Source organism: Lagopus leucura, unplaced genomic scaffold, assembly GCF_019238085.1.
Source record: "Lagopus leucura isolate 7727_CA_CO unplaced genomic scaffold, USGS_WTPT01 Super-Scaffold_100017, whole genome shotgun sequence".
In the NCBI taxonomy this organism is placed as follows: domain Eukaryota; kingdom Metazoa; phylum Chordata; class Aves; order Galliformes; family Phasianidae; genus Lagopus; species Lagopus leucura.
In genome coordinates, this window is record NW_024962271.1 from 8050090 (window position 1) to 8077589 (window position 27500).

The 27500-nt window shown below is 35.1% G+C and overlaps 1 long non-coding RNA gene across 3 annotated transcripts in view; it reads left to right on the forward strand.

Annotated features, from left to right (window-relative positions):
• Positions 1 to 27500, forward strand: part of LOC122183175 — a 368354-nt gene that overhangs the window by 73693 nt on the left and 267161 nt on the right. Inside the window, exons 2-3 of one of the 3 annotated variants that reach the window (XR_006180127.1) lie at positions 4039 to 4145; positions 4822 to 4909. The exons of the other annotated variants lie outside the window; for them this stretch is intronic. This is a non-coding gene — a long non-coding RNA (uncharacterized LOC122183175). The remainder of the gene's footprint in view (positions 1 to 4038; positions 4146 to 4821; positions 4910 to 27500) is intronic. 3 annotated transcript variants of the gene reach the window in all.

The window sequence follows — 27500 nt, forward strand, 5'->3', positions numbered from 1 at the left end:
TGATCTTATAAGTGAATGCATCCTTGGTTCTCCAGAGGTTGAGTGGATATAAATATGTGAACGTGTGCAGATGTAAAACTGGGATGGGGAATGGGAAGATGAGGATAAAAAGTAGAGTAGCTTCAATAAACCCAAGCTTAATACCACCAATCAAGCCTGGCAAGTGAAACTCAGTAAAAGTGACATTAATTATCTCAACAACGGTGACTGCCCCAAGTTTTCTATAGATTGTGCAAACTGCGGAGGAAGAATTGATGCACAACTGCTGTTTCCCCTTTTGACCTCTGTGGGACAGTTTAGGGGTGGGTTTCATTGATGTTGCCTTTCCCGACTGCAGCAAGAGTTTGGAATATTGGAAGGTCACACAAGAAGAATATATTTTTGATATATATCTTATTTCATTCAAGCTTTGCTTTCTAAGAAAACCATATACGTTAATGTCTTTCAGAGATAACTGGAAAAAATCCTGCAATTTTTCCTTTTAAGAAATATGTATTTAATGAGAAAATATATCAGGAATTTTGAAGGCATGCACTAAACTGTATTGCCTTTGTAACAAAGGAACAGGAAGAAGAAAGTAAAGACTAAATCTAGTTCATTTTAGCAGACATACCTCATGTGTCTACATTATCTTTATGTAAAGTTGAAGCCAGAATTAAATGCTTACACACTGTCACTGACTCCTGTTATACTGCAGCTGTCCACCAAATTACCATCCATATGGAAAGTGCCTATCAAGGTAAACTTACAAATATTAGTATTCCATAGCAGTACTGATGTTTTTTAAAAAATCTGTATTTCGTTGTGTTTAGTGGGATCTTAAATATATACCACCTCTTCAATGAAGTAATACTCATAGATTTTTGTCAATTCTCAAATTCAGATCAATTTGAAGATAATGGAGTGGATCAAAGTGGTCTGTTGTCATGGTTAAATCATAATTCTCGCAAGGCTTTGGACATAGGCTGCTGCTTGAGCTGCTATTTGATTAGCCATGTGAATATGGACATCAGTGAAGGTTTTCATGTGTGAAGTTGGAGACATACTTTAGGAACTGGTGATTTCATGGGAAGGGTAACAAATACTGTTTCAGTGGTATTAAGCATTCCTTCAACACATGCATCATAGGAATATACGTGTAATACTTCTTTGCATCCTTTCTAAATTGGAATGTGTTGGCAGCCTGGTAACTAATGGCCCTGTTCTCTTGGGAATATGCAACTTGTTCCAAACATACCGAAAGCAGCAACTATGTCTAGTTTTCTGAAATTACATTAATACACCTCACTTTCTCAGAGAGGCAAAAATGAGGTGAAGAGAGTTCCAGGCAGTGTGTTTTCCATGGCTTTAGCTATCAACTGATCAGGTGCCAAGTTTTAATCCATTTTTATTTCTTATTGTAGCTCATGCAGGATTGTGCACATCTGCTAGTTATGATTGGTTATTTTTCCACATGACTGTATTTTAAAGGTTTTCATATTCTTGAGAATTAAGCATGTTTAAAATAATCTTACCTTTTATTAATTTCAAAGTCTTTTAATTATAACCTTGATTTTGACAGAATTGTATTCTACATTGATCACAAAATTTAGTTAAATGAAAGAAATGCCAGCTGCCATTGTCTTCTGAAAATGTTGTGAGCAAACTTCTTAAGTCTTATTACTGGCTAGTTCAAAAGAATCAGTGCTTTTTTTTGCTCATTGTTCACTTACTGCTAGAAATCAAAGCAAGTATTTTGAAATTGAACGTAAATAAGTGAGAATGTATATTTTAGTAAGTTCACTTACATTCATGTTTGCTGTGTACAGGGGTGCATCTGAGATGGTTTCATGAGGGATGGAAGGAAAGTTAGATATACAGTGGAAATAGTAAAATAAATAAAAATAAAAATCTGGGATTAAGGCAAACCAAAGGGAACACAGACTAAATTGGAGTAATTCTTTGCCTTAATGATTGGTTGTTGGGAATGTATTGGTTTTACTTATTACTGTGCTGCGAGGATTAGACTATGTGGATTTTTTCATATTTTTGGCTAAAATATTTTGAAACATGAAATATGGATGTACTGAAATGATGTAAGATTATTTCAAATGATTACACTTTGTGCTGCATGTAAGTAATTATCTCCTTGCCTACTGCAGAAATGGTCAAAAATATGAATAGTTCTTTGTAAAAAAAGATGTTCTTTGTAAAAAGTTCTTTGTAAAAAAAAAAAAAAAAAAAAAAAAAAAAAAAAAAAGATGCAACTTGCAACAAAAACAGTTCTCCTGTCTTCTATTTCCCTGTCTCCCCACGTCTATCTATGTGTTGATCTATCAATCTATCTATCTGGTGAAAAATTGGGAAGACATTATGTAGAACCTTTGGTGAGACCTACTTCCATGTAGAGCAAAAACAGGAGATGTATTGAAAGATACATTTGAAACAATATGCTCAATTTTTAAATTAAAGTTTAAACTTCAATAATAAATTCAAAATAAATTATTTTGGAAGTATGGTGGGTCTTTGTCATTAAAGTAAATGTTCAGCACTGATCTTGTAGCACTGTGCGTAGTCACTATATACACCAGTGACGTATGCAGTACTGAAGTGTTAGCAGGTGTTTTCTGTGGTGCATTAGCTCTGCTGTGGGTCTGCTGAGGCTGGAGATCTCAATTCTAATAGTTGTTTTGTGAGACAGTATTCTTGTCCATTGTGCATAGTCAAAGAACTTGCATATCCATTCTTAAGATACGGAAACTTTAATGTTCCATTTTCCACATGATAACAGGGAAAGAACATGACTGTAAGATGGATTTTTGATAGGGTGAAGGTTAAATTCCATGTTTTGCTGTTTTCCCGTATCTATTTTGCTAAAATTATGATTTCTTTAGAAATATGCTTTCTGTCTTTCTATCTGGCAGTATACCAGCTGAAATGTAGTATGTGTGTATCTTATTAACTTCTTACAGGATGCACATAAAATTCCAAATAAGTGGAAATCATGTGGCTGGCAAAGGAATAAAAGTTCCCTATGCCATTCTGCTTTAAAATAGGATGAATTTGCTACCTAATTTGTTGTTTTTCCTATTTCTTACAGAGAAAAAGAAAATTGCATGACAAAGGTTAATATAACAATCTTCTCTTATTACAATGATTTATGTATGCTGAGCATTAACAGCAGAATGTCATCCTGCTCTCCTTTAATTTGCAGACATCTGGATTTTTCTTTGTTGGGATCACAGTGGTAGATGACAAAGCTGTACTCTTGAGAAATAGGAGAGAGCACTGTCATTCATGGGTTGTTATACTGCAAACACTGAACTCTTAACAGTTATCTCTGGCAAGTCAGTGGACTTCAAAAATAGAGCTCTGTTTTTATCCAAATGATCCTCACTAATGAAATACATGGAGAAGAATATTATATTCATCTTAAAATTATTCTGATCCTATAATATGTCAAATGACTGTAGATAGTGGTTGAAACAACCTAAATGTGATTTCTCGTGCAATTTTAATTTGGAGATGTCAATGCTGCAATTTGCAATGATTATGGTTTAAAGCAGCCAGTTTTGTTTCTTTCTGTAATGTAAGATATAATTTATGTTTTAGAAATGTTTGAAAAGTGGAGGGCAGGGTAGCCTGATTAAAGTAAAATGCATTTTGACATGTTTGAATCAATTGTAATGAGGATTTTTCATTTTATTGGTGTTTTAACCCAGGATGATCTTGGTGCTCTTCAAAGGTATGGCTTGCAAAAACAATATTTCATTATACTGGATATCACTGCTCCCTGTGTAGATCAGCCACCTCTAACATGGAATGCAGATTTCAAGCATTACACTTCACTGGAGAATGATCATTTAGCAAAAAGAATATCCTTATCTGAGAAGTAAAATGAAAATTTTGGTTTGCGTTAAACAAATGCGTGAGCTGGAATTTAACTGCAATAAAAATGCTTACAGTAACCACTAAATGTATTTTAGTATTTTTAGCACTTTAAATCATCAGTCATTATTCCTGCAACATCCTCAGGCTTTGCTCACCTCTCCTCTACAGATATGCCATCTGGCAAGGTAATTTTAGGATGAAAAGGATTGCATTGGTTCTTGAAGGACCGTTCTGCTGCCCCTATCAGCGCTCTTAGTAACTGGCACAGTACAGAGGTGAGAAGCTATGTTTTAAAAATACAATGGACCTTTATAGAGGATGGAAGAGACGCATTCAGGAAATTATTTTTCATAGTTCTTGGATAGTGCAGCCTTTTTTTTTTTTTACAGTCTCTTTTTGGTACAGTCTGTGACTGTGTGTTGAATTTTTCTAGTTTGCAAATTGTAATATAGATTAGATACTGAAAAATATTCTTCAGCTCCAAGGATATCCTTCTATAATAAGACATAAAGTTGATTCTCTGTATACTTTGTGTTAATGCAGTTAGCTCGTAGAGTGTCTTATCCAGAAGTGTAGAATCTGTGCAGTTCTGGATTCGTGGTTCATTTCTTCTAAAATACAGTGGGAAAAATAATAACTGTAGGAAAATATTTTCAGCAAAACTTTTTTCCAGTGACATATCCTAGACTTTCAATAGGAGTAAAAAAAAAGAAAATTCATTTAAGAATTCACAGGAAATACTTTGACTCTCCTTCAGAAATGGATGTTGACTGTCGAACTTTGCTTTTTGCATCCCTTGTCCCTTTATGTTCTGTTAGGTCATGGAATGCTAGTATTTGTCTGGGATCTGCTCTTGCTTTTTGTCTGCAGGTTTTTTCTTTGGATTAATACACTACACTAGTAGCTATGTAGGTGTTTTTGGTTTTTTTTTTTTTTTTTTTTTTTTTTAAGGCAAACTCACTTGGTTTTGCAAAGACAATAATAATTTAAACACACGAGAGGACTTTTGATGCTTTCCGCTCAAGATCATTGCTATAAGGTAACAGATCTAAATCTAAATTTTTATTTTTTCCCAAGGTTGGTTGCTTTGGCTGAAATGTATTAATTGCTTAATTCTTACCCTTTTTTTTTTTTTTTTTTTTAAACTCAGTTTTGAAGACTCAGTGTAGGCTCCTGATACATAACTAAGAGGGCTTGATTCACTCTTATTACCTACTGAACAGTGTCTCCTGGTGTCATATTTCTAGCTTTTGATAGAACTTGCTGGAAAAAGACCATTGCAAGTAACTTCTCTGCTCAGATTAAAATGTGGCTTTGAAACACCCATTCATTTTGTAATAAATACAGTACAATATAGTGAGGACCATGAGGGGTAGGCAGGAGAGATTTTTGTCACAAGTATTTTCATGTAATCTATAGGCACATGAGGGAAACACCTTTTTTACACGTATAGTTAAGGTAGATATCAGAAATATATTTTAGAGTGCAACTGAAATGGTTAATTGGGGTGTAAGAAAAGAGCACAGACTGTTCCTCTGTTTGAAATAAAATCATTGTTCCAGGACATGTGTTTTGTATGTAGCTAATCTGTGCAGTTGGCTACCGTTTGTTATTTAACGCTCAGTGTGTGCTTTGTAAGCATACGGCTATATTAATCAAATCAACGGTATTTTGTTTCCAGACAAAACGTTCTCTTTTCATCTATAGGCTGTTTCAAGAAGAAAAAGGCAAATTCACTTGGTTTTGCAAACAAAGACAAAAATAATTTAAGTGTGCGTCATCCAAAAATGGTAAATTAAGAGCCATTCTACTTAGGGAGGGGGAAAAAAAAAGCTGCATTTGGAGACCTGCTCTCTGTAGGACTCAGGATGTGATAGATCTTGGAATGCACACACAAAAAGCACTGTATGCTTGCCCTTTTGCCTGTATCTGTTTTGCTTAACACAGGGAAAAGCTGCCTGGAAACTTTACCTGTTCTCTATTTTCAATGAAGCCACTGCTTAAACAACATTGGTGGAAATCTTCATATTTTAGTTACATCAACATAAAGCAGTGCTTGCTTCACTTGTAGATCATTGCTTTTCTGTATGGAAAATGTGGGGATCTTTTTTTCATATGATAAAGTGAAAAAGCATCTCTAACTTTATTCTAGAAATGAACTATGTAAACCGTAGGACTAAACAGAAATAAGATAGAAATTAAAAAGAAGCATCTGGTTCTATTCAACAGAAGGCCTTTAGGTACTAGCAGAAATAAACTTGAGTGAGATTTCAACTTTTTTCTTCCTCATTATCAAGTATATTGTTAAATTTCTTTGCTTATCAATTCAGTGAATGGAAATTCTACTGATCAACCATAACCATCATGAGCCACTTTAAGGAGGAAAAAAAAAAAAGATTGGAACTCTTTCTGTTTGGAGAATGTAAAATAAAAAACTACATATGTTTGTGAAATAAAAGCTGACTTATCTGTTCACTCTGCCCACAACCCTTATTCCCTCTTATAATAGTAAAATAAGGCCCTTTCCAGCCTAACGTCATGTTACGACATAAGTGTGATTCCTTTAGTAATTAATAGAATTTAGGCTCTAGCATAGTCAGTTCTGATTAAGCAAACATTAAATTAATTCAATCTGCAAACACTTAACTCTGTTAGAACTATTGAGGGGAGAAAGCATTTGGATGGACGGCAGAACGCATCTTCATTGGATTGCTAGCCACCTCAGAGTAGTTAACAGTCAGATCAATACGGCTCCTAGAGCTATAATAAAATGGCTTCGACAAGCTCATCTGTGGCTGAGAACACAGTATACACATTGATTTCCTGGCCTGATATAACCCATTTACCTATTCAGCTAGTCCGTTAAGGAAGGTGTAAGGCTACAAAGGCCCAAGGGAGCAATGATGCCTGTAAGTAGGTTAGCAAATACTTGGAAATGTCTTAATTTGTTTTACAGTTACTACTTCAGGGAGATGATTTTTTTTATTTATTTATTTTTTTTTTAAGAAAGGAAAAGGCTTCTATTTCTTATTCTTTTATAATGCTTCTAAGCAGGGAAATGCATCGTGCTCACTTTATGTTAATAAATGTTCTCCCTGTTCTGCTAACATTCCTGATCCCTAAAACTCTGACTTATCACCCTGCCGGATTGGCATTGTGTATGTTGTAAGCCATATGCCAAGCCCAACTTAACCACTGTCTTTCATCCCCAACCTTGTCATTTTATTTGCTTGCTTTCTTGAATGTGCTGAGGAAAAAAGCTATAGGGAAGGAATCTATGTATGGGGACGCATGGATAACATTACGTTGTTCTGAATCAACTTCTTGCACTGCATCTGGCTATTTATTGATTCTGGCTTTGAGGCCTGCACTGCAGAACTGGGAGCTGGAAAAGTGCCTCTGGTCCAGCTGTGCCATCAGATCACTTTCTGCTTCTGCAAGCCTGTCTCCAGAAACAGGGGTGAGGCACTTAGTATTGGCTACTGGTAAATATTGAATGTGAGGGTTCCAAGTGCAGGTAGATTTTTGTTGAAAAAAGTCCTTCGGTGGCTTAGAGAAGCATTGTTTATTAAGGAGCCAGAATAATTTCCAGTGGCATTTCTTGTGTTTGTTTTTTTTTTTAGTATTGTGCAAGGTGGAATGTGGAAATTAGTTGCAAATACTGATATTTATAATACTGTATCCCAACATAAATGCCCAGGTATAAGAAAAAGCTGTTTTTAAGTTAAATGTTTATTCATTTAATTGCTTTCAAACTGTGTTTTTATTTCACTTCTGTTAGTGACATGCTATTCCCTCTGCAACTCTGTTCTGAGAAGGTGGATATCAAACCATTCACGAGGAAAGATGTATTGAAAAAGACAGAGTGGTAAAGCTGCTGATAGGCAGTTATTAGATTCAGATAAACCGTAATCTTAAGTCATCTTATGAGCATGCTAATTACACAGTGACATTACCTACACTGAGCGCCATTGCTTTGTTAACATGTTATGCGAGGTCCTTTATTAACACTGCAAGAAAGGACTTCCTCTCATTAGATGGTTATGCAAAACTGTAATTATACTTGCCTGTGAAAAATGGTGAAGTTATGAAAGGCCTGCTTCTTGAGGGCTTTGCCTTTTTTTTTTCCCTTGCAGATTATAATCACTCTTTCTGGCGAGCAAGTGTGACATAGTTTAAAATAAGAAATTTGTTTCCATGTAAGGTCTAGAATTCAGTAATCTCTTTATCTTTCTGCTAAGATAACTATTATCTGTGTTATTGTAGCATTAAAATAAAAAGCATTCTATGGTAACTCAGAGAGTCCATGTAATTTTGAATAGAAACTTGGGTGCTGTCACCGAGGAGAATATTAGCAGTAAATGACTCAAATTAAAACTGCCTTTAATATAAACATAACATATTTTGGATGTAATAATTGCTATTGATTTCACCAAGTGTAATTTTTGCAAAAATGTACTTTTTTTTCCCCTGAGTCATCTTTTTAAATCGTGATATAAACTCCAAGAAAAATTCTGCAATATGCAAGCAGTATTCCCAGCCTCTTTGGTAGTAACGTGGTAGTCACTTCTAAAAAGCAGGATATAACTGTTCATAGCTGTATATAGTCAAAGGAAGGATTACAAATTAATCTTCATCCATAACCCTTAGTTGCCAAATTTTCAGCAATGTTAAAGATTCTTAATTTTTTTTTTTCTCTAAAATGGATGTTTGTTCAGGCCTTTCTGTCCTGGAGGACTTTCTAGGGATCAGATGGTCGGAATTAGTTGTTATTTGTTTGTTTTTTCCTTTTTAGCCAGGAAAGCGGCTGGGTTGAAGTGAGACTCTAGGCTCGACAGTATAGGTATGCTTTATAAATGAGATGAATTCTGAGTGGTGATTGTATCAAACTGAATTTGCTGAAGTGACGAGTACTGTGTTTTACCAGTTCTTTCTGTATGATTTTTAAATATTTCACTTGAAATGTAAAATGTAAAAAGTTTTGTCTCCTTCTACACTTTTTTTTTTTTTTTTTTTTTTTTTTTCATATTCTGTATAAAATATAAGCCATGAAAGCCTGAAAAGTATGAGCACCATTCACGATTGGCAAGAAGAGCCTTTGAAAGCCCCTCCTTAATGACATATTTTCTGGAAAGGGGCTATGGGACACTTTGATGCTTTGTATTTGTATTTCAGATGGAAAGGGTCACACTCTGGGAGGGAAGCATCTTGTTTAGTCTCCAGTAGTATCCTGAGTATTTTCATAGTTTTGTCATTCAGATTAATGTTGCACATGCTCTGATGGTATTTCATGTCTTTAAAATCCAGCATCTTAAATTGTGCATCTAATTACGAATTGAGGTCTTTAAATTTGTTACCACGTTTCAAATTCCAATTGTAGCATTTTGATTGAAAAATACCCAGTTTTATTATACTAATAATGTAATCCAAAAGCACAACTGTTACCTTTTTCATCGTAAGATGAAATTTGCAATATACTGGTAAGGACATTGTGATGCATGATGAAGATATTTCAATGAAGGCAGAGAAATCCTTTGGTATGGTGATAGAAACAGTTTTGTGCATGTTTTTCATGACACTGACTTTGAGTTGACAGGTGACAACGTACTGTTGTTCATCGCTCATAGGGATTTCACACGTATGTAAGGATTATCAACAGTGGACATAGATTGCTCTGAAAGTAATGCCTCCTATTTATTGCCATGGAAAATGCAACAGATATAAATAGGAAGCATTACTTTCAAAGTAGTTTTTTTACATGTAACATCAGGGTACAAAACAGACAGTGGACAGTGAGCAGTTGATTCTTCTGAAATAGTGTTGAATCTCCTTTGTGTCCTAAAATGCAGAGAAAGCGAAATGAATACAGCAAAAGAATATATAGTATATAATTTATTACGTAGAAGGAAGCCAAGTATGAAATGACAGTATGAGAAGCAAAAGAACAGACAGCTCATGAAGATTTAGTAGAACTGAGGAAATGAGTCTTGTTTCAAATCCTTGAGCAAACGAGAAAAGTGTTGTTTGGCTCAGTGCAAGTAGAAATGCTCATTTAAAAGCAGCTTAATTATGAGAGATAACAAGATTGATACCGTGAAATTTAGAAGTGAAAATTGAAATGGAAGAAATGGAAGCAATGGAAGCAATTCTGTGTGATCTCATGGCAGTCGGACTAGGAAGCCCTCAAAGAGCAACGGGGAAGTATATATATATAAAGTATATAATAAACCATGCCACTGCTTAATGTTACGTCTGACAGTACCTTTAACATAGGCTTGCGTTTCCTTTTAAACTTTCCACTTTAAGCATTTGGTTTAGTGGCTTAAAATGTCAGGATGAGCCATGTTTTTCACAATGTATGGATTAACATTCTCCATTGTTGGTGGTGATAGACCACAATTTTTCAAGTGAGTTTGAAGACTGAGACAAAATGGAATATGACATAGAACACTGATACTGTTGTGGCCTCAAGCAAATACAAAAATTGTACACCAAAAGAGTAATGCTAAAGGCAACCATAACAGAAGCAGAACAAAAACTAATAGGCTGGAAATAACTAAGAATATTTCTAAGGATGGCTTACAAGGATGCACCTCTCTTTGTACCAACTACAACTCAGCTACAGGACTAAGGATTGAATAGGAAATTAACATGTGGCAAAACTCTGAGTAAAGAATTTGTCTGAGAAATCAGATGTGGGTAAGAAGGATGTACAGACCTGAGAATGTCAAATGGAAGTCCTGTATTTCAGTACATGTCTAACCACAACTCCTTTGTGCCTGAGAAGATTTGGTGGATAGTGAATAGCTTATTAAAACAAATGTGTTGCATTCTGACGATGAAGAGAATGGGAAAACACGTGAAAAGGTTACAGGTTTGCATATACATATTTCTCAAATAGTCTGAGCATTCTGGGGCATCAGGTTAGAATTTCAATGAAAACTTAAACCTTCAGTTTCACTTCAACCTTTCACAAAAATTGAAATCTGGGAGCTTATTACTTCCTCTGGATCTTCTCATATTAACCTAATATTTTCATGAAAAATTCTGTTCTTACCCTGGGAGTTTTAAGGAGAGGCCAGCATGCGCTGAAATAATGAATACCTCAATATCTCTCTGCTTTCACAAGAAATAGCCACATGGTATGAAATTTCAGGAGTTTGTTATATATTATGAATTTTGAAAATTTCTGGGAAGATAGTATTATTTGAAATAACAAGACTTTCAGTCATTTTGGAAGGCAAAGAATGTTCTAGATTTAGCTTAATCTGAATGTCATAATGGATTAAGTCATGTGAGTTTGCACGTGATCTGTTCCAGTATGGCCAATTTTTGTGTGTGCTGGTGTAACGTTTTCTGTTTGGATGTTACCTTTAAGTTACTGGCATTTCCACTTACATACTTTGCAGGTCTTTGCAGATCTTCATTTTTGGATGAACTGGTATATATATATTGTATATATATATAATATTTTTTTTTTGGGGGGGGGGGGGGTAGGGTTGAGCTTGTCATTTTCATATGGTTTTAAAGCATATCTGTGAGTTCTTAACACTTCTTCTTGTCAGTTGCTGACTTAGATTGCAAATACAAGTGATTTAACTTTTGCTTGAATAGTACTCATCATATAAGCCAAGGCATTCTTTTCATATGTAAGACTAATAAATATAGCAAAAGGAATGGAGTCAGAGGGTCCAGAATCCTGCTGTCAGTCTGACTCAACTAAAGCAATTACCTAAGTAATGTAGCAATAAACAAAAAGAAATCAAATGGATTTTTCACTTCAGAATTAAAAAAACAAAAAACAAAAAACAAAAAAAAAGTTTTGTTTCTTTTATGCTTGACTTCTAAGGCCACAACCACACACAGAGCCAGGGCAGCAACTGTACCTCTCACTTCATAGAGCAAGGTGTATGTACTGCCTGGGAGATAAAACATCTTACTTTAAATATGAAAAAAATTAGTCTGAAAGTTAATAACAAGGAAAATACATTTTCTTTCTCTCCTTTTTCTCTTTTTCCTCCTCCTGAGCTGTACATGTAGAGAACAAAAGCAGTTATGAAGCTGGAAAAACAGTGGTAATAAATAATTTCAAAGGTAATGAAATGAAAACAGGATTCAAAAAACTGAGACATATAAGAGGGAACTTCTGGCTATGATGTATGGACAGAGATGTTATGTTAATTTCTGTGGTGAAAAATTGCATATGTAAAGAATCAGTCAAGAATATTCTAGATTTAAGTGAAATCTTATGGAGTTAATTGTGAACTTATGCTATGTTTGAATAAGATTTGATACTTAGGGCCAGAACATGAGTTTTGACTTTTTGAATTCTTCAACCCGTTTTCTTTTTATTTTTGTACTGCAGGATTAAAGTTAATTTTCATGTTAAACATTGTTATACTTATTCTCTCTAATAAGAGGTAAAGATGTGATCCTTTTTCTGTTTCTGTTCTCCATTGTCCATTACTTTGGACAATGCATGGATTGATTGTAGTCCCTGATGTCTTCCCATGGTCAGAAATCATAGAATTGAAAATGTCTGTGAAGCAAATAAAGACTTCTAATGACAGCTCTCTGCAGTAAAGTTAAGGGAGAAAATCCTTTTCTTTTATTCCTCAATTTCATTTACACTCTTAGATGAACAGTTTTCAGAACGATTACCTTTTCCTGGGTTGCAGTTAAGTATATGGCAATACGTTACAGTGTTGTGGAGGCACAGTTTTGTGGCTGACAGTCCCTAGTGTGACATACAAGTAGATTTCTTACATTGTGTGTACATACATACATGCTTATATATATGTATATATGTATATATATTTATTGAGTATATGGCCATAAGTTTTGTTCAGAATTTTGATGAACACTGCGTGCTCTCTGTTCTTCTTTTCTTTTATTCCCCTTTCCTGTTCCTTGGAAGATGGAATGTTCAGTTCATAGCATTGTTATGATTGTGATTAACCGTGTAAACAGAGAAACAAGTAGCTAATGATAGGAGCAGATAATGTTACGGAAAACTGTTTTTTCAGTGTTTCTTTCCCAAACAGTGTCTTTGAGAACAGGAGGTTAATGAGCTGGTTGATCCTACAGGATGTGTAGGAGGCCTTTCAGTTATCAGTTTGGTTCTAAAGAAACACTTGATCGCAATGGAATATAAGAATTGGCACTGGAAATTTGGCAGACGTGCAATACAGTCTTAATGACAAGATTTAGAATGAATATTTCAATTTTGGTGCCAGAGTATAGTAACTAGTGGATGGAATTGCTCATAAAGCATTCAGTGGTCTCATTAGATGGTTCATATTGTCTGCAGGAAGAAGTAGGCTTGGAAGATGAATCTTTCTCTATCCTTAAAACTGTTATTTAAATAGTGAAATCCAACATCTGGTCCTAATTTAGAACTTCATTCATGTTGTAGAATTAGGGTTCTAGCCAATTATTTGTAAGTTCTCGGTTCACTTTCTAATGGATAACAGTGTGGTTCATAGATGTCCTAGTAATTTAGGTGTGCTGTACAAACTTACCATAAAGCCTGAGATAACTCAGCCACTTCCTGCAATGTATACTCACTTTTAGGTGTGTGAATGGTAAAGTGGAGTAAAATGGGGCTACTTTATATTTAGAGTAAATACTGTTGCTTCCTGATTAGCGTTGAGTTGAAGATTTTGTGAATTAACGTAGTAAATAAGTTACGTGTCATAATTATTTCGGTTTGTTGGCATAGCCGAATGGAATAGGAATCCTTTATGATAAAAAAGCAAAACAGGGAATTGTAAAACATACTTCTCTTTCTCCGTCTCTCATATATGTAGTCCATCCAAATAGGTAATAATGAACAGATATTTATTTGAAACCTGAATGTAGTACATGCAGAGGAATAGAATAAAACAATTTTTTTTCCTGCTGGTGTCACAACTTTGCATAGAGAAGATACTGCAGATGAGTTCAGACAGTTCCTTCCCTTGCCGACCTCACCACAGTTGTCGATCTCTCTCTAGGAATATTAAAAATAGAAGTTGAACATGTATGAAATTCCTGTTCACCTGTTTTGCAGTGAAGGGTGTAAGCAGAAGCCAGTTGATCTGGAGAGTATAAAAAATAGTACTGGAAAAACTCGGTTAAAATGTTCAGTTAAAATATTTCAGCAGTTTTTATTTCACTATTTCGTGGGTAATGCTGCAGTGGGAGAACTATTCTCACACATCCATAGAGATGTCACGCTGAGCTTCGCTGCAGTGTTCTGGGGCTGCCTGAAAACACTGCACTGCTATTAAAACAGAAAACATGTAATGTATTATTTGGTTTGAAACCATAAAAATGATTTTTGTTTGTCATGCTACGCTCCACATGGTCTCAAGGTACTTTGCTGTTTAACTCAAATTTCAGATCCTTATGGCATGCAGTAGAAACGTTGCAGTTGTTTTTTTCTTATCTACATAAACAATGTAACTTTGTCAGAAAATTGAAAATGTGCACTTTGTCCCATCAGCTAAAATGGGCTGTCAGATAATGCTTTCTTTTCTCCATTGCATCAGATGAATGATGTAAATGGTTTTTGGCTTTGGAGTTTTTTGCAAGGCACCAGAGTAAATGATCAGAGTAGTAACATTTTTAACCTTATCTATCATACTGAAACATTTTTTCTGCCTCCAATAAAACATGTCAGAGTCGATTAAGGACATTCTTCAATGAGGTATAATTCACAGATTTTAGTAGCGAATCCAAGAGCACTGAAGTATTAAAGAGGCTGTGAATACTTAATTACGGATATGTTGCCATCCTACCTTTTACTGAATTCCCTTAACACTTTGGTGCTCTGTATCTGAAAATGCTCTTTTCCTCTGATGGTGAAGTAAAAGGAAAAGCCAGGTACAATGGCAGAGCATATGTCACATTGTATCTAGTGACAGTGCAGTGAAAGATACTGCTGTTCTAGTACATTCAGCCGTGCTTATCTGGTACATGAGTGCACATTACTTTCCATGGGCTTGGATCACTTTGGACAGTATCATTAAATGCCACGTCATTACCTGTTATGGAGTAGTGCTTTTGCTTGAAGTGCCTCCTGGGATACATGCAACAGTAGGAAGAATGATGGGTAAAGATGGAAGCAGCATTAAATTTTCAATGGAAACACTATTGACTTTGACTTTTCAGAAGCCTTATCTGTTAGATGGTGTTTGTCACAGAACCTGTAAGGCTGTGGATGTTCGTCAGTTGAAAGTTGCAGTCAGTTGAACGATATGGACAGGTGAAGGCTCCAGAGGGATCGGCTGGGCTAGCATCGAGCTGGAGGGGGTAAATTGAAGGTTTATTTATCCGATTCACTGTCAAGGTCAGCTTGCTGGAGAGCTGTCCTATGTGTGCTTACAAAATGCCAAAATCCTGGCAAATTGTCTGAAAGAGCCTCCAAATCACTGACCTTTGTATGGCTCACATGAGCATGCCAATGTCTTTTAACAGCATCCTTCGAGTGCATTAAATAGTTGTAAAATCAAGCTTTTAATGCCAGCAGAAGTATTATTTTCAGCAATGAGGTAAAAATAAAGGATGCCTAATGATGATACAGAGAAATACATGAAATAATGAAGCTGTTTCTTATGAAATACAACTGTTAGCATCCACTGCTTTTTTAGAGCATGCTTCAGAACATTTTAGAGAGCACATTGTTTCCTTTCTCCTCTAGTTGGAACATCTGAAGCGTTCAGACTTCTTTCTCTTTCTCAAATACAGTGTTCAGCATATTTGTTTTCACTTTCTGTTGTAAAATAAAGGACTAATGTATTATTGTTTTGTTTTTCTTTTTGGTACTCTGTAATGTCCATGTGTTTTTTGTTATTTCATTTTTTTTCTTTCTTAATAAGATACTCAAATATTTTTCTTTATTTGACTTCACAATTTCCTTTTTTCCATTCCTTGTATCTTTTGTTCCCCTTCTGTGCAAGTCCAATTTTCCAGGTAAGTCAGTTCAACTTGCATTTTCCCCTGAGATGAACATTAATGTCAGTGTGCTGAGTGGTGCTTATGGCCAGGGTGAAAAAGGTGAAATTATTGGCTAGGAATGGATGAAATTGAAAATCAATTCAAGTCAATTCTTATCTTGAGAAACTTTTTGAATTTCTTTTACTATTTCTAGCTAGTTGTTAATGCTTGTCTGTCAACCTGAAATATATTTTTAAATGTATCAAAACATATTTCTATGTTTCAATAACACTTGGTCGTTTAGGATTTTACTTGTATATTTATTTATTAACATTTTTGGCAATGAAATTACATAAAGCACAAAGAAGACGCAAGCCATTGAAATCTCTTAGAATAGAATGGCTTGGATTGGAAGGGACCCCAGGGATCATCAAGTTCCAGTCCTCCTGCCACACACAGGGTTTCAACTGTGCTAGAGCAAGTACTAGAACAGATGGCCCAGGGCCCCATCCAACCTGTCCTTGAACACCTCCATGGAGGGGCATCCACAGCCTCTGTGGGCAGCCTGTTCCAGCACCTCACTGCTCTCTCTGTAAAAAAAAAATCAAAAACGACAACAGCAACAACAAAACAAACAACAACAACAACAAACAAACAAACAAAAACCCAACAAAACAAAAACCAGAAAAACCAAAAACTTCCCAAATGTAAATTTTTGAATACGTACTAATTCTGAATATATGTAATTCCTATTAATTTTATGGCTTTTGTGTAAATCAGTATTTAAGTACTTTTCTAGACTACAGAGATTTTATATGATGGCTGCTAAGGGCTGTGTTTGAGCCATAATACACTATCACGTGAATCTTCTGTAGTTCACAGATCACTGACTTGACAGAACTTTATTATTTAATACCTATGTTACAGTATTGTCCAGAGTCCCGAGGCTTAGACAATGCTCTGTTAGAGTAGGTATCTTAAAAACATGGATGTAGACATGATCATTGTCTCAAGTTTCTCAGAGCTGTTGTAATTTTAAGAACTAGAAATCACTTTGAAATGTCTGCATGAAGTCTGAAAGTCTGCATAAACTTTTGCAAAACAAGTTTTGCAGTATGCTAACTTTAAGGTAATGTCAAGGAGGAACAGAAGAAACTAGATGAGAATTCTACCTGTGTAACAAAGTAGAGCCTGCCTTTATTGTAAGTACACATTTAGACAGAAAACAAGACTGAATTATGATATGGTGCCTCAAGGCACTCATTATGTTTCAAATTCAGACATTAGCCTATGTTTTATATGCTTTATATTCTGCTTTAATTGAAATCACTGTATTTTCAAATGGAAGATTTAGAAGCTAAAAGGAGGAAAAGATATTGCCCAAGCAATATGTCTGAATTGCGTAATGACTTCTGTGCAATTCTAGCAGTCATATTTTGCAATATAAGGGTTAATATGTATGATTTACACTATGTTTTTTAAAATGAAAAGGTTTATATTTTGAGCCTGTATTCTGGCCTGGAAATGATGATGGCTGAAATTAAAATGTTGTTGAACACGGACTCTGAAGACCCAGAATACATTTTCTGTATAGACTTAGCCTTTTCAGATGGCATTGAGTATTAGAAAATGGAGTTGAGTAGAGATGCAGGACTGCCATCTTCTCATCCCTTTGGCTGTCTTCTTTTCATTTCTTCTTCCTGGCCTGGACTGTAAATACTGACTAAGGAGGACTCTCCTGTTAGTTGTTTCTTGAAACTAGCAGGTTTAACAATTGGTTAAAAGTTAAAAATCCCCGTTGTCCTAATGTTCTTCTAGCAGACTGGGAAAGATTTCCTTTCAGGGAGAGACAGACTTTCTCTCCCTAGCATCTTGAATGTGTATGATGAAGTAGAATCTTTGTATAATTAAAAATACTGTCATATTTCTTTAAATTTATCCAAACCCATAAAAAATTATTTTTCAGACTTCTCTGGCACTAATTTTAAATATGGAATTTTATTTTCAGAACTTCTGCTCTGCAATGTTTTAATGGCGGCAAAAAATATTTAAGCAATCTTGAACTAACTTGAAGTAATATCTTCTCAGGGGGTCTTAGTTTAAAAAAAAAAAAAAAAAAAAAAGGGAGAAAATCACTGCAGCATACTCTTGATGTTGGAAGTGAATTTATAGAAGCCTTGAGGTCAAATTACATGGCTACTATCTCTGTTAACCAACTAACCCATTGACTTCTATGCATAAAATGGTTGCATGTGCTCTTCCTCTTCCAGACTGTATGGATCATTAAGATTTTGATTTGGTCTTGAGGCACAAGATTCTGGAGGCAGTCTTATTGCTTTCATTTGCCAATGCTGGGCCAACACAGTAGTGGGATATGGGTTTCGGTTAGAAGTGCTGGAGTTCAAAGGCTGCAGGCAGAAGATAGACCTGCTAAGCATTGCTGTGGCTGTCCTTAACTCTAAAAGTCTTGTTCAACAGTGCACGTTATCAGACAATGCGTCAGCCACATTTCCTCTTCATATGCATGATCTGTATACTGGTTTCTGGACGCATGTAGAAACTGTGCCTGCTGCATAATGACACTATAAACTCAAGGGTCTTTACTAACTCAAAACATCAGACCATAACAGTAATCCCCCACGTGACTTCTGCTACAAAAGTTTAGGTTATTGAGTACACTTTCCTTTAGGGTACTTTAGGACATTTTTCACAAAGTTTGGATGGAACAGGTTCCTTTGAGGTATCTTGCGTTCCTGTTCTTGTGACTTTCTTAAAGTGCCTCACTGAGGTCAGAGCTCTGTTTAAACATCAGTACTGAAAACAGAGATGCACCGTTTGTTGTTTTGAGAAAACTTTCCTTTTGCAGTGGTACCATTTAAGACTACTGATTATAGAGGAAAAAGGCAGTGGAGAACTCTTAAACTAAGAAATTCTGTCTATTATGTAGCAATCAGTAGTGTTTTGTGACCTACTGCATTGTGAGTTTCAGCTCTGAATGGTGACCATGGTTTTGAGCACCTTGGTATACAATGATGATTGAGAGTTACCACTTGCTCCGTTTGCTTGAAAGCATGTGGAGGTTTCAACAACATGTAGTGTAAGCACAATAGCTTTTAAAACATAAGAGGAAGCAGTAATAGGTGCCATCATGAGCATGCTGAGGTATCTATCCTAATAATGCACTGTAAAATTAATCTGTACTTGTGCAGTAGTTGCTGAGAGTGGATGCTTCTTTGCAGATCAGTTTGATATTCTGTGGTTTGTTTGTATTGGAACTTCTGTGCTTCATTTTCTGTGATTAAAAAACCCTGATATTCTGGGTTGTGACAGAATTGTGACACTCCATTGAAAACAAAGGAAGAGTGGAGTACCAAACTGAAAAGAGACCTTAGTACAAGTCATGAGCATGTTTGATGAAAGGCTGAAACCTGATATTGCATTTTATTATTATATTATATATAAACCAGCTGCAGTTTTGTTTGTGGTTTCCACATCACTGAATGCATTCTCATTCTCCAAGTTCTTTATTTAATATGCAATTTTTTTTTTTGAGACAAACCTAGCAAATGTAGAAATATTAGTTAATGATTAAAAATATAGGAAATGGGAGAAATTAACTGCACTGACTATAGAATGGGAAGGTCTTAATCTTTTGAGCTGAAGTATCACAGATACTTTGCCTCTTTTTGCCCAAAATAAAAAGGTGTATATGTAATGAGGTTGTGAAAGTGGGTTTGATTTACTTCATTTTCATGAAATGTGATGGATGCATCTGTTTCTTCATTATTGAAGAAATAACTCCCAGTTCACTACTTAAAATAACATCAGTGCTAGTAAGACAAAAGAAGTAGTTAAACTATGAGCTGTACATTTTGTTTTCTTGATACCATTTTACTGGATTGATGCTTTTATTTGAAAAAAAAAAAAAAAAAATCTATGGTTAGAAGCTATTTTCACCTAGGCTGAAATAATAACTTTCTGTTTCATCAGATATATCTGTTTATAGCAAGGGAAAAGAGACTGAAGGAGAGAGAAATCCAGATCTATACATGAAGAATGAGGATATGCATTTATTTCTGATTTCAGGAAAAATCAAATGACAGTTACATATGTGCTTTGAAAGACTGCATCTTATGACAGTCTCAGAAGAGATTACTCAAACATTATAACTTTATGCCTAACTGTGGTGCTGTCAAGACAAAGCATAATGTTTTCCTATCTAGAATTTAACTACAGTGTATTTATTGTTTTGCACAAGAATGTTGAAGAAATCTTATCTGTCAACGTATAACAACAGTGAATGAACAACTTAAATTTACACGAGTAAATTAAATGTCAACTTTATTTCACCAAAATAGGTTCTCCTTTTCTGTTAGCGGAAGTTATAACCAATTTTTTGAAATACTTGGTGTTGAAAAGCAATTGAGTACAGATAGAGGTGTGTACATCCAACAGGTTTTTTGTTTACTTTGGTTCTGTATGTACTGCAAGCATCTGGGGACGTTTGAAAGTAGGTACTTATAAATAAGTTCATTGTTGTCACAAACACTGCGTTGCCTCAGATCTTTTCTCCTTCATGAGCTATGGTTTCAAATTTTTGTGCTCCCTCTATCGTCATATTGGCTTTGTTCTTGTCTATGCTTTTGTAGTAGTGAATCACTGAAGACCAGTGAAAATGTAAAACAACAACAAACAAACAGACAAAACAAACAACAACAACAAAACAGCAAGAAAATCCACAAAACCTCATAAGTGAAGATGACTTGTATTTTTGGCTTAGCTGCAATGATATATTTCTCCAGAGTATTTTGAAGACCTCTTCAATTCCTGTGTATGCTTGTAAATTGACTATTACTAAATATCTCTTTTGGGTGTTACAGAAAAAGGAAGTAAAAAGTAGTAAAAGAATGTTCATGCTACTGTTGAAACCTTCCTTGTTCATACATTTCTATTTGTTTGCTGGTCTTTAGAATTAAGAAGTTGTTGGAGCAAGAGTTTATGTTGCTCTAGGTTGGCCTTAGAGACATGTAGTTCCTAAGAAAGGTTCAAAAAGACATAACAGATAAGTGAAATGTTATTTCACAAGGTCTGCTTCGTTGTGTGGAATATTTCTCCTTGACGGCTACATATAAAAGTGTTTATCTAATGTATCCACACTGTGTATAGTGAAAGAAAAGGGAGTAACAGTTCTTTATCAAAACTATTCAAATGGAAGGGCATGATGTAGCATAAACCAAAGGAAAAGTTTATTTGTGGCAAAATTATGGGCAACTCTTGTGCCTTTCATCTCTAATAAATGCACGTTTGCCCACATTGTGTTCATAAATAAGTGCTCTGACTGCCTGGAATATGGACTCTTGGAATCAAACAACTCCAACTGAATGAAAAATGATAGGACTAGAAATTATTCTGGTAAAGCAAGACAGTATTTATCCTTGTGTTCAGAGTCTGTGAGTAAAGCTCTCTATCTGCAATGTTCAATGTATCTGTTTTGGGTGAAGATAAAAGAATTGCTAATTGAGTTTACAATATGTAAGGCTCTGGGCTATATAAGGGTAGGTTATCGTTACCTCTGTATTGTCAGTAGTAAATCTAACTGCGTCTGTGGTCTAGAATTTCTCATCTCATAAAACGATGGTCCAGTATTTTTTGAGCCAAGATATTCTATCTCCAGCATATGTCAGAAATAGTGACATAAGACAGAAACTCTCATAATACTAGCCAGGAACCAAGAGGAATGTGTCTTGTTAACAACTTAGGAAAGATCCAATTCTCAATGTAACTGCCTCCTAGCAGCTACATGGAAGAGAGGATAAAAATTATAAAATATAACCATGATGTATTTTCCTGATGAAGCAATAGTTTATAATGATAGTCTATAAAATTAATTTTTACTTTAACAGAGATGAGTCTAATGGTTTTCAATTATATTAATTTGAGTCATGGGTTTAGTATATGTGGATTTTGCAACCCCTGGGTTTTACTTTTATGTTTTGTCCCTAAAATGCTTGACCTCCCTTTTGCATTATACCCTTCCCATTCTCCCTTTGAAGAGAACATCAAGCAGTGATGGAATGGCTAGATCTCCTTCCATTTGCATGAGAATTTAATCTTCTGTGAGGAGTTAATTTTTATTTCATGCATAGTTTGAAAAGAGGTTCTCATGTTCTCAATGGCTTTGTCATAGAATATATGCTCTAGTGTGAACATCCAGAAGTGTGTTAATGCAGTCCTTTCACATTACTCTAGCAGAGAGTGAATCTCTATTTCACAAACACTTTTCTAATACTCTCTCTATATTGGCATGAAATTTGGCACCTTAAAAAATAGATCAGTTGATTAAGCCAATTCATGCTGAGGCCTTACATTTGCATTGAGTGCATATGAGCATTTTTACTTTAAGCTATGCTTGATATAATCACAGGATCTAAAAGTCCCCAGTGTATATGTATCTGCAACAAGACACCACTGGAGAATGTTCATTTTAGTGGTTTTTTTTTTTTTTTTTTTCCTGCTACTTTGTGTTTTCTCAAATTATGAGACCCATATCTTTCCTTTATCTTACTCTTTTTTAATCTCTTTTCTTTCTAAAATTGCCCCTTGTCTCTTGTAGTGTTGAGGTAACTGTTGAAGGCTGGGGCTGTAATATCTTTATTAAAGCAGGAAGCTGGCCATGGAAGGGCAATAACTAATTTGACTTTTTTGGAGTGTGTGTTGCATCGAGAGTGCCCAGGTATCTTTGGAGCTCCATTCATCATGCAGTTTGACAAGTACACAATTTAGGGAGAATGTTGTTGACTTCTTGACAGAGATGTTAGTTTTTATTGTTGTGTTGTGGTACTTACTTGTGGATTCGAATGATCTCATTCTCAGTTTTCTCTTTTAGGAAAACCACGTTAGTATGAAAGCAGTGCTCTCATATATAAGTGAATGTGCTGGCACATGCACATGTTCTCTCTCTGCCTCTCTTTCTTCTTCCCTCTCTGTGTGGGGAAGTTGTCAATTGCTGAAGGAAGGTCTGGTTATGTTCTCTAGTTGAGGTGTCTGCAAGTCTTAAGTTCAACTTTTATCTTTTTGTGTAACACAAGCTTCCCAATAACATAAACATCATCTACTACATTTCAAAAATTCAGTTGCTGTTTAATCCCATTTTATTTCATGCTTCCTTAGATGTATGATTTTTGCCTCATTAAAAATGTTAATAAATTCTATCATTATAATTCACTTTGATGGCACATTTAAGGATATGTCCTCCTGGAATGTCTCTTGGAGAGATGATACCCTGGGAAGAATATGTCTAGAGTGGACAGTACTGTCTGACCTCATTAGCTAGGAGACCAAGAAGTATTTGCAAAAGACCTGGGTTGCAGTAAAACCTTGTTTCTTTCCAAGACAGGCAGTAGTTTGGATGACTGCAGTGTCACCTTGGTTGTGTCCTGGAGCTTTCAATCTGAGACACATGGACAAGCCTTGAACCGGCACTGTGTCAAGCAAATAGCTTTGGAGTTTGTCATGGGTGCCATAGTTTATTACTTTCTTGATGAAATGGGCATTTGTCCAGTGAGAACTTGAGGTATATCTCTGATTTATTCTGCCTGAACAATTTAAGAGACCTTACCTGATGCAAATTTGGTCTGGATTTGAGCTGTGAGGAAAAAAAAAGCTCCATGTGTACTTTTTAAGTGACATTAATCCTCAGTCCATGGTTGTCTGAAACACTAAATGGGTTCACTGAACTTTTTGATATTCATAAGAACATAGTATCTAAATCAGTTAAGATTACATTTATCCATATACATGATATACATTTTTATATAGGAGAGAGAAGACAGATTTTATTATTAAAATAAGTTGGATGAAATGTTTTCAAATTGTCACCATAATAGTTTGTTCTGTGCTGGAAGTATTTTGGGCACCACAGATCTTAGCAACTTGTGGGGAGAATTAAAAAAAAGAACAGCAGTTAGAGAATTGTTATATATTTATTTATTTTACTGCTATTATATTTATTTATTTTACAAATGGTAGAATATTGTTTACTGTCATAAAGACGACATTAGTATGACACCCTTTTCTTCAGTGGATAAATAGGGTATATAGGGGGTTGTTCTTTTGGACTGCATACTCATCTGCTGTTCATAATGCATAGTTTTTCCTGAAAATATTTAGATTTACTCTAAAATGTATCAAGAACAAACAATCTTCTTGATTACCTATTTGAAAGATGTCACTAAATTTACTTTATGCTTATGTGACTTAGAATGATGAGCGTGTTACAAGCCAAAGTCAGTGCTGTTTTCTTAAAGATGATCAAACTTATAACGCAAACCAATATGTATCAACATAACCTTTGAGGCAAATTTCGTATATTTGGCTTTGAACTTTAAGATATCTTTTATACTGTGTGAAAGAATGAGCTAACCTACTGAAGTGTTATTAATACATTTTTAGTATTTTTGAGTAAAACTTGAACTATGAAGATCAAATGCTCTGATCATTTTAAATATCTACCTTAGAGTTTGCAAAGTTAGAAAGGAGTTGGATTTTTTTTTTTTTTTTTTTTAGTAGCTGAAGGCAATTATATCTTTATTGACCCTCTGCGTTCACCCCCCTCCTTCAATGTCAGGTACTTGCTTATTATTATCAACATGACATCTCCTTTCTTTGAAAGGTTGTCCGTCACACTTTGAATCACCTCTCTCCATGGTTACATTTTCTAATCAGTTCACATGATTGAGCCTACATCAAGTGATGCTTTACTTAATTTCTTTCCGTTTGTATGGTGTGATTCTTGGAGGGACCCTCGTCAAAATTTTGGAGGGCCCTGTCAGTTTGAAAAGAACATGACCTTTAAATTGTATCAGTATGTTTGCTGGTGCATAAGGGAAAGGAAAAGGTTCATAGTGATGGAAAACTACTCTAAAAATGAAAAATAATTCACTTAGGGGCAGCATGCGTAGGAAGTTAATTTGTTTATATTTAACTGATTTAAAAAAGAGAATGAGGAGAACATGTTATTTGAGCAATAAAGGGTCTTAGCAGTGTTTCTTTAAATTTGGCTTATAAAATGTTATCTCTTGATTTTGCTCTTCAGTACTTATAATAGTAGGCAAAAGTAAAAATATTCAATTGTTATAGAATAGGTGAAGGTTAATTCTTTGAAATTATCAAGCTTGTTACTTTGTACACATTCCTTACTGTATCTGTGGTTATGCTATTATTGCTGAGTAATTCAGTGTTAATTTTTGTAAATTTTGTCACGGACCAAAATAGCAGAGTTAGATTTTATATAAGTATAAAGTGCATGCATTTGTAAGTTCAAAAGTGGATAATTCAAATTAACACACAAAATATACTTTTATATCATGAATGTCAAAAATTCTGAAAATAAGGAGAATCCATCTGAACTTCCTAATATGGGTGGCTTAGGCTGGTGCATGCTGGTGGAACTGAGTGATATTGGGTCTTAATATCAGCTTTTAATGGCTATGCAAACTATGAGTGGTTAAATATGCTGCAGTATCTCAGTTGTTAGCATTGACTGTTTTTTCTTCTTCCCACTATATTTAGAAATATGCTACTTTTACGCTACTTTTAGTTCTGTTGAAATGGTTGAGATCTGGTTTGTCATGGTTTATCTTACAATTACTTGATGTTGATATGATGTTGATATCCAGAAGGTCTACCTGTGACTTTTTAAAAATTTTTGGGACATTTTCAGTTGTTCACCATTGTAGATTCTATGATACAAAAAAAAACAAAACAAAACAAAACAAAAAAAAAAAAAAAAAAAAAAAAGCATAGGAACTTGATTATTGAACTTTTTTTCACATCTTAAGAAGGATCCATGCTTACTTGCCAGAGTTCTTGTTTTCTAATACTGGATCTCAGTCTTTCATTGGGATATCAGTCTAGTCCAGCCAATCTACCAAAATCCAGGTTGATAGAGGTCTTCTGTTGTGTTGACTAATAAGACATGAACAGGTTAATCTGTACTCTCAGTTTTTGTCCTTGTGCATCACAAGGTAAAAACACACAGTCAAGTTCATTTTCCTTTATTCCCTGGTTTTCAATTTAATGAGTAGGAAAGAACCCCAAAAGTTCAAACACTTCCTGCTTTTTATCACTTTTAGCAGGAACTCCCTTGGCGTCAGCTCCAGGCTCAAATGCATCGAGCCTTTTGTGGTAATTCCATCAGATTTCATGATTCATTCATATATTTATCCCTTATGCAATTCTACCATTTTATTGATTGCTCAGATAAGTGTTTTCTCTGTGCTTGACCGTGTGAAAGAAGATGGCAGAATGGGGGATATCAACAGCAAATTTCCAGGATGATAGCAATATTCAGTACTATATAACATGCCTTCCACCTCCGTGGAAGAAGGGACAAACATTTTTACTCATCACTGTTGGCTGAGACTTGAACTGCACTAATATGTGAAGCCACTGCATTCTGCAGTTGTTTTCTTCTGGATCAGAACCTCCAGGTTTTGGTAACCATTATACAAGTTCTCTGCAGCTTTAAAAATACTGACGTTCTACAGTTTTCTTTGTGATCCCTTTCTTCCTCAAAAAGTTGAAAACAGAAAATTTGTCACTTCAGCTTCGTGTGTGATGACCTGAATGCACCTTTTTTTTCTTTCTTCTTTGGCTCTAATTTGCTCACCTCTCCCTCTTAAAAGCACAAAATTGTGTGTTTCAACATTTGCAATTTTCTAGAAGCTAAAGGGCTCGTATTGTAATGCTTTTATCACTTTCCCAATTTGTGGTTACATACAATGATGTGATAAATATAATTTCGTATCTTGAATCGTCTTGCATGCAGAATAATAGCCTATGTTCCTACAACCTTATCACCTTCATCAGAATGTTCTACATGGAGCAAATGCAGTGCTGAACCTTAAGGAGCACGGTGAAAACCAGAGCCCAAGGTTTCCATTTACTTTCTCCTTACTCAAAGAAGCTTCTGAATGAATGCTGCCTATTAAATAAATTGACTGCATTGTCTCGGGGAGGTTGAAAGACAGGGATCGTTCTGAACAGCACTGTGCTATGCTGTTAAAGGGCATCGTGTCTTAAATATGCTGGAAGTCATTAACACTGTGCTATAATAAATTACAAAGCACACTTTTGGAAGATTTGTTTTACCTTTCACAAAATGCTAATGTTTATTTTGTTTTTATTTCCTTGTATTGTCTTTCATTTTAAAATTACAGCTTTACTACAGTAAGCTAATTTCATAATATTGTATTAACTTAATATTGCATAAATTACATGTGTCAGATTTGGGCATTGTTGTAGATGTACAAAGCCCAAATTTACTACCAAAGCTCTCCAAACACATGTATTCATAATTTGCTACAATGAACCATATGCCACAATATAGCATTAAGGAATTACGCTTTCTAATGCCAGGCACAAATTCTGCTGCTCTTTCTGCAACTGTTCTAGGTACAAATAGAAACAATATATTTCTAGCTTTTTTCTCCATGTTGCAATTATGAGCAAAAAATGTTACAGTGAGGGAATATTTTAGCCACCTGCACTTTTTTTGTCTGACTAATTTTTAGCTGCGTGTTGCCTTTGAATGGTATTGAATATACGCAGGGATTGCAGCAGTCCGTAGGTGTATTTTCTCTGCAGACTATTATAACTTTAGGCCTGGAAGGAAAAAGGTAATGGAAATTGGCATAGCAAATATTACAGAG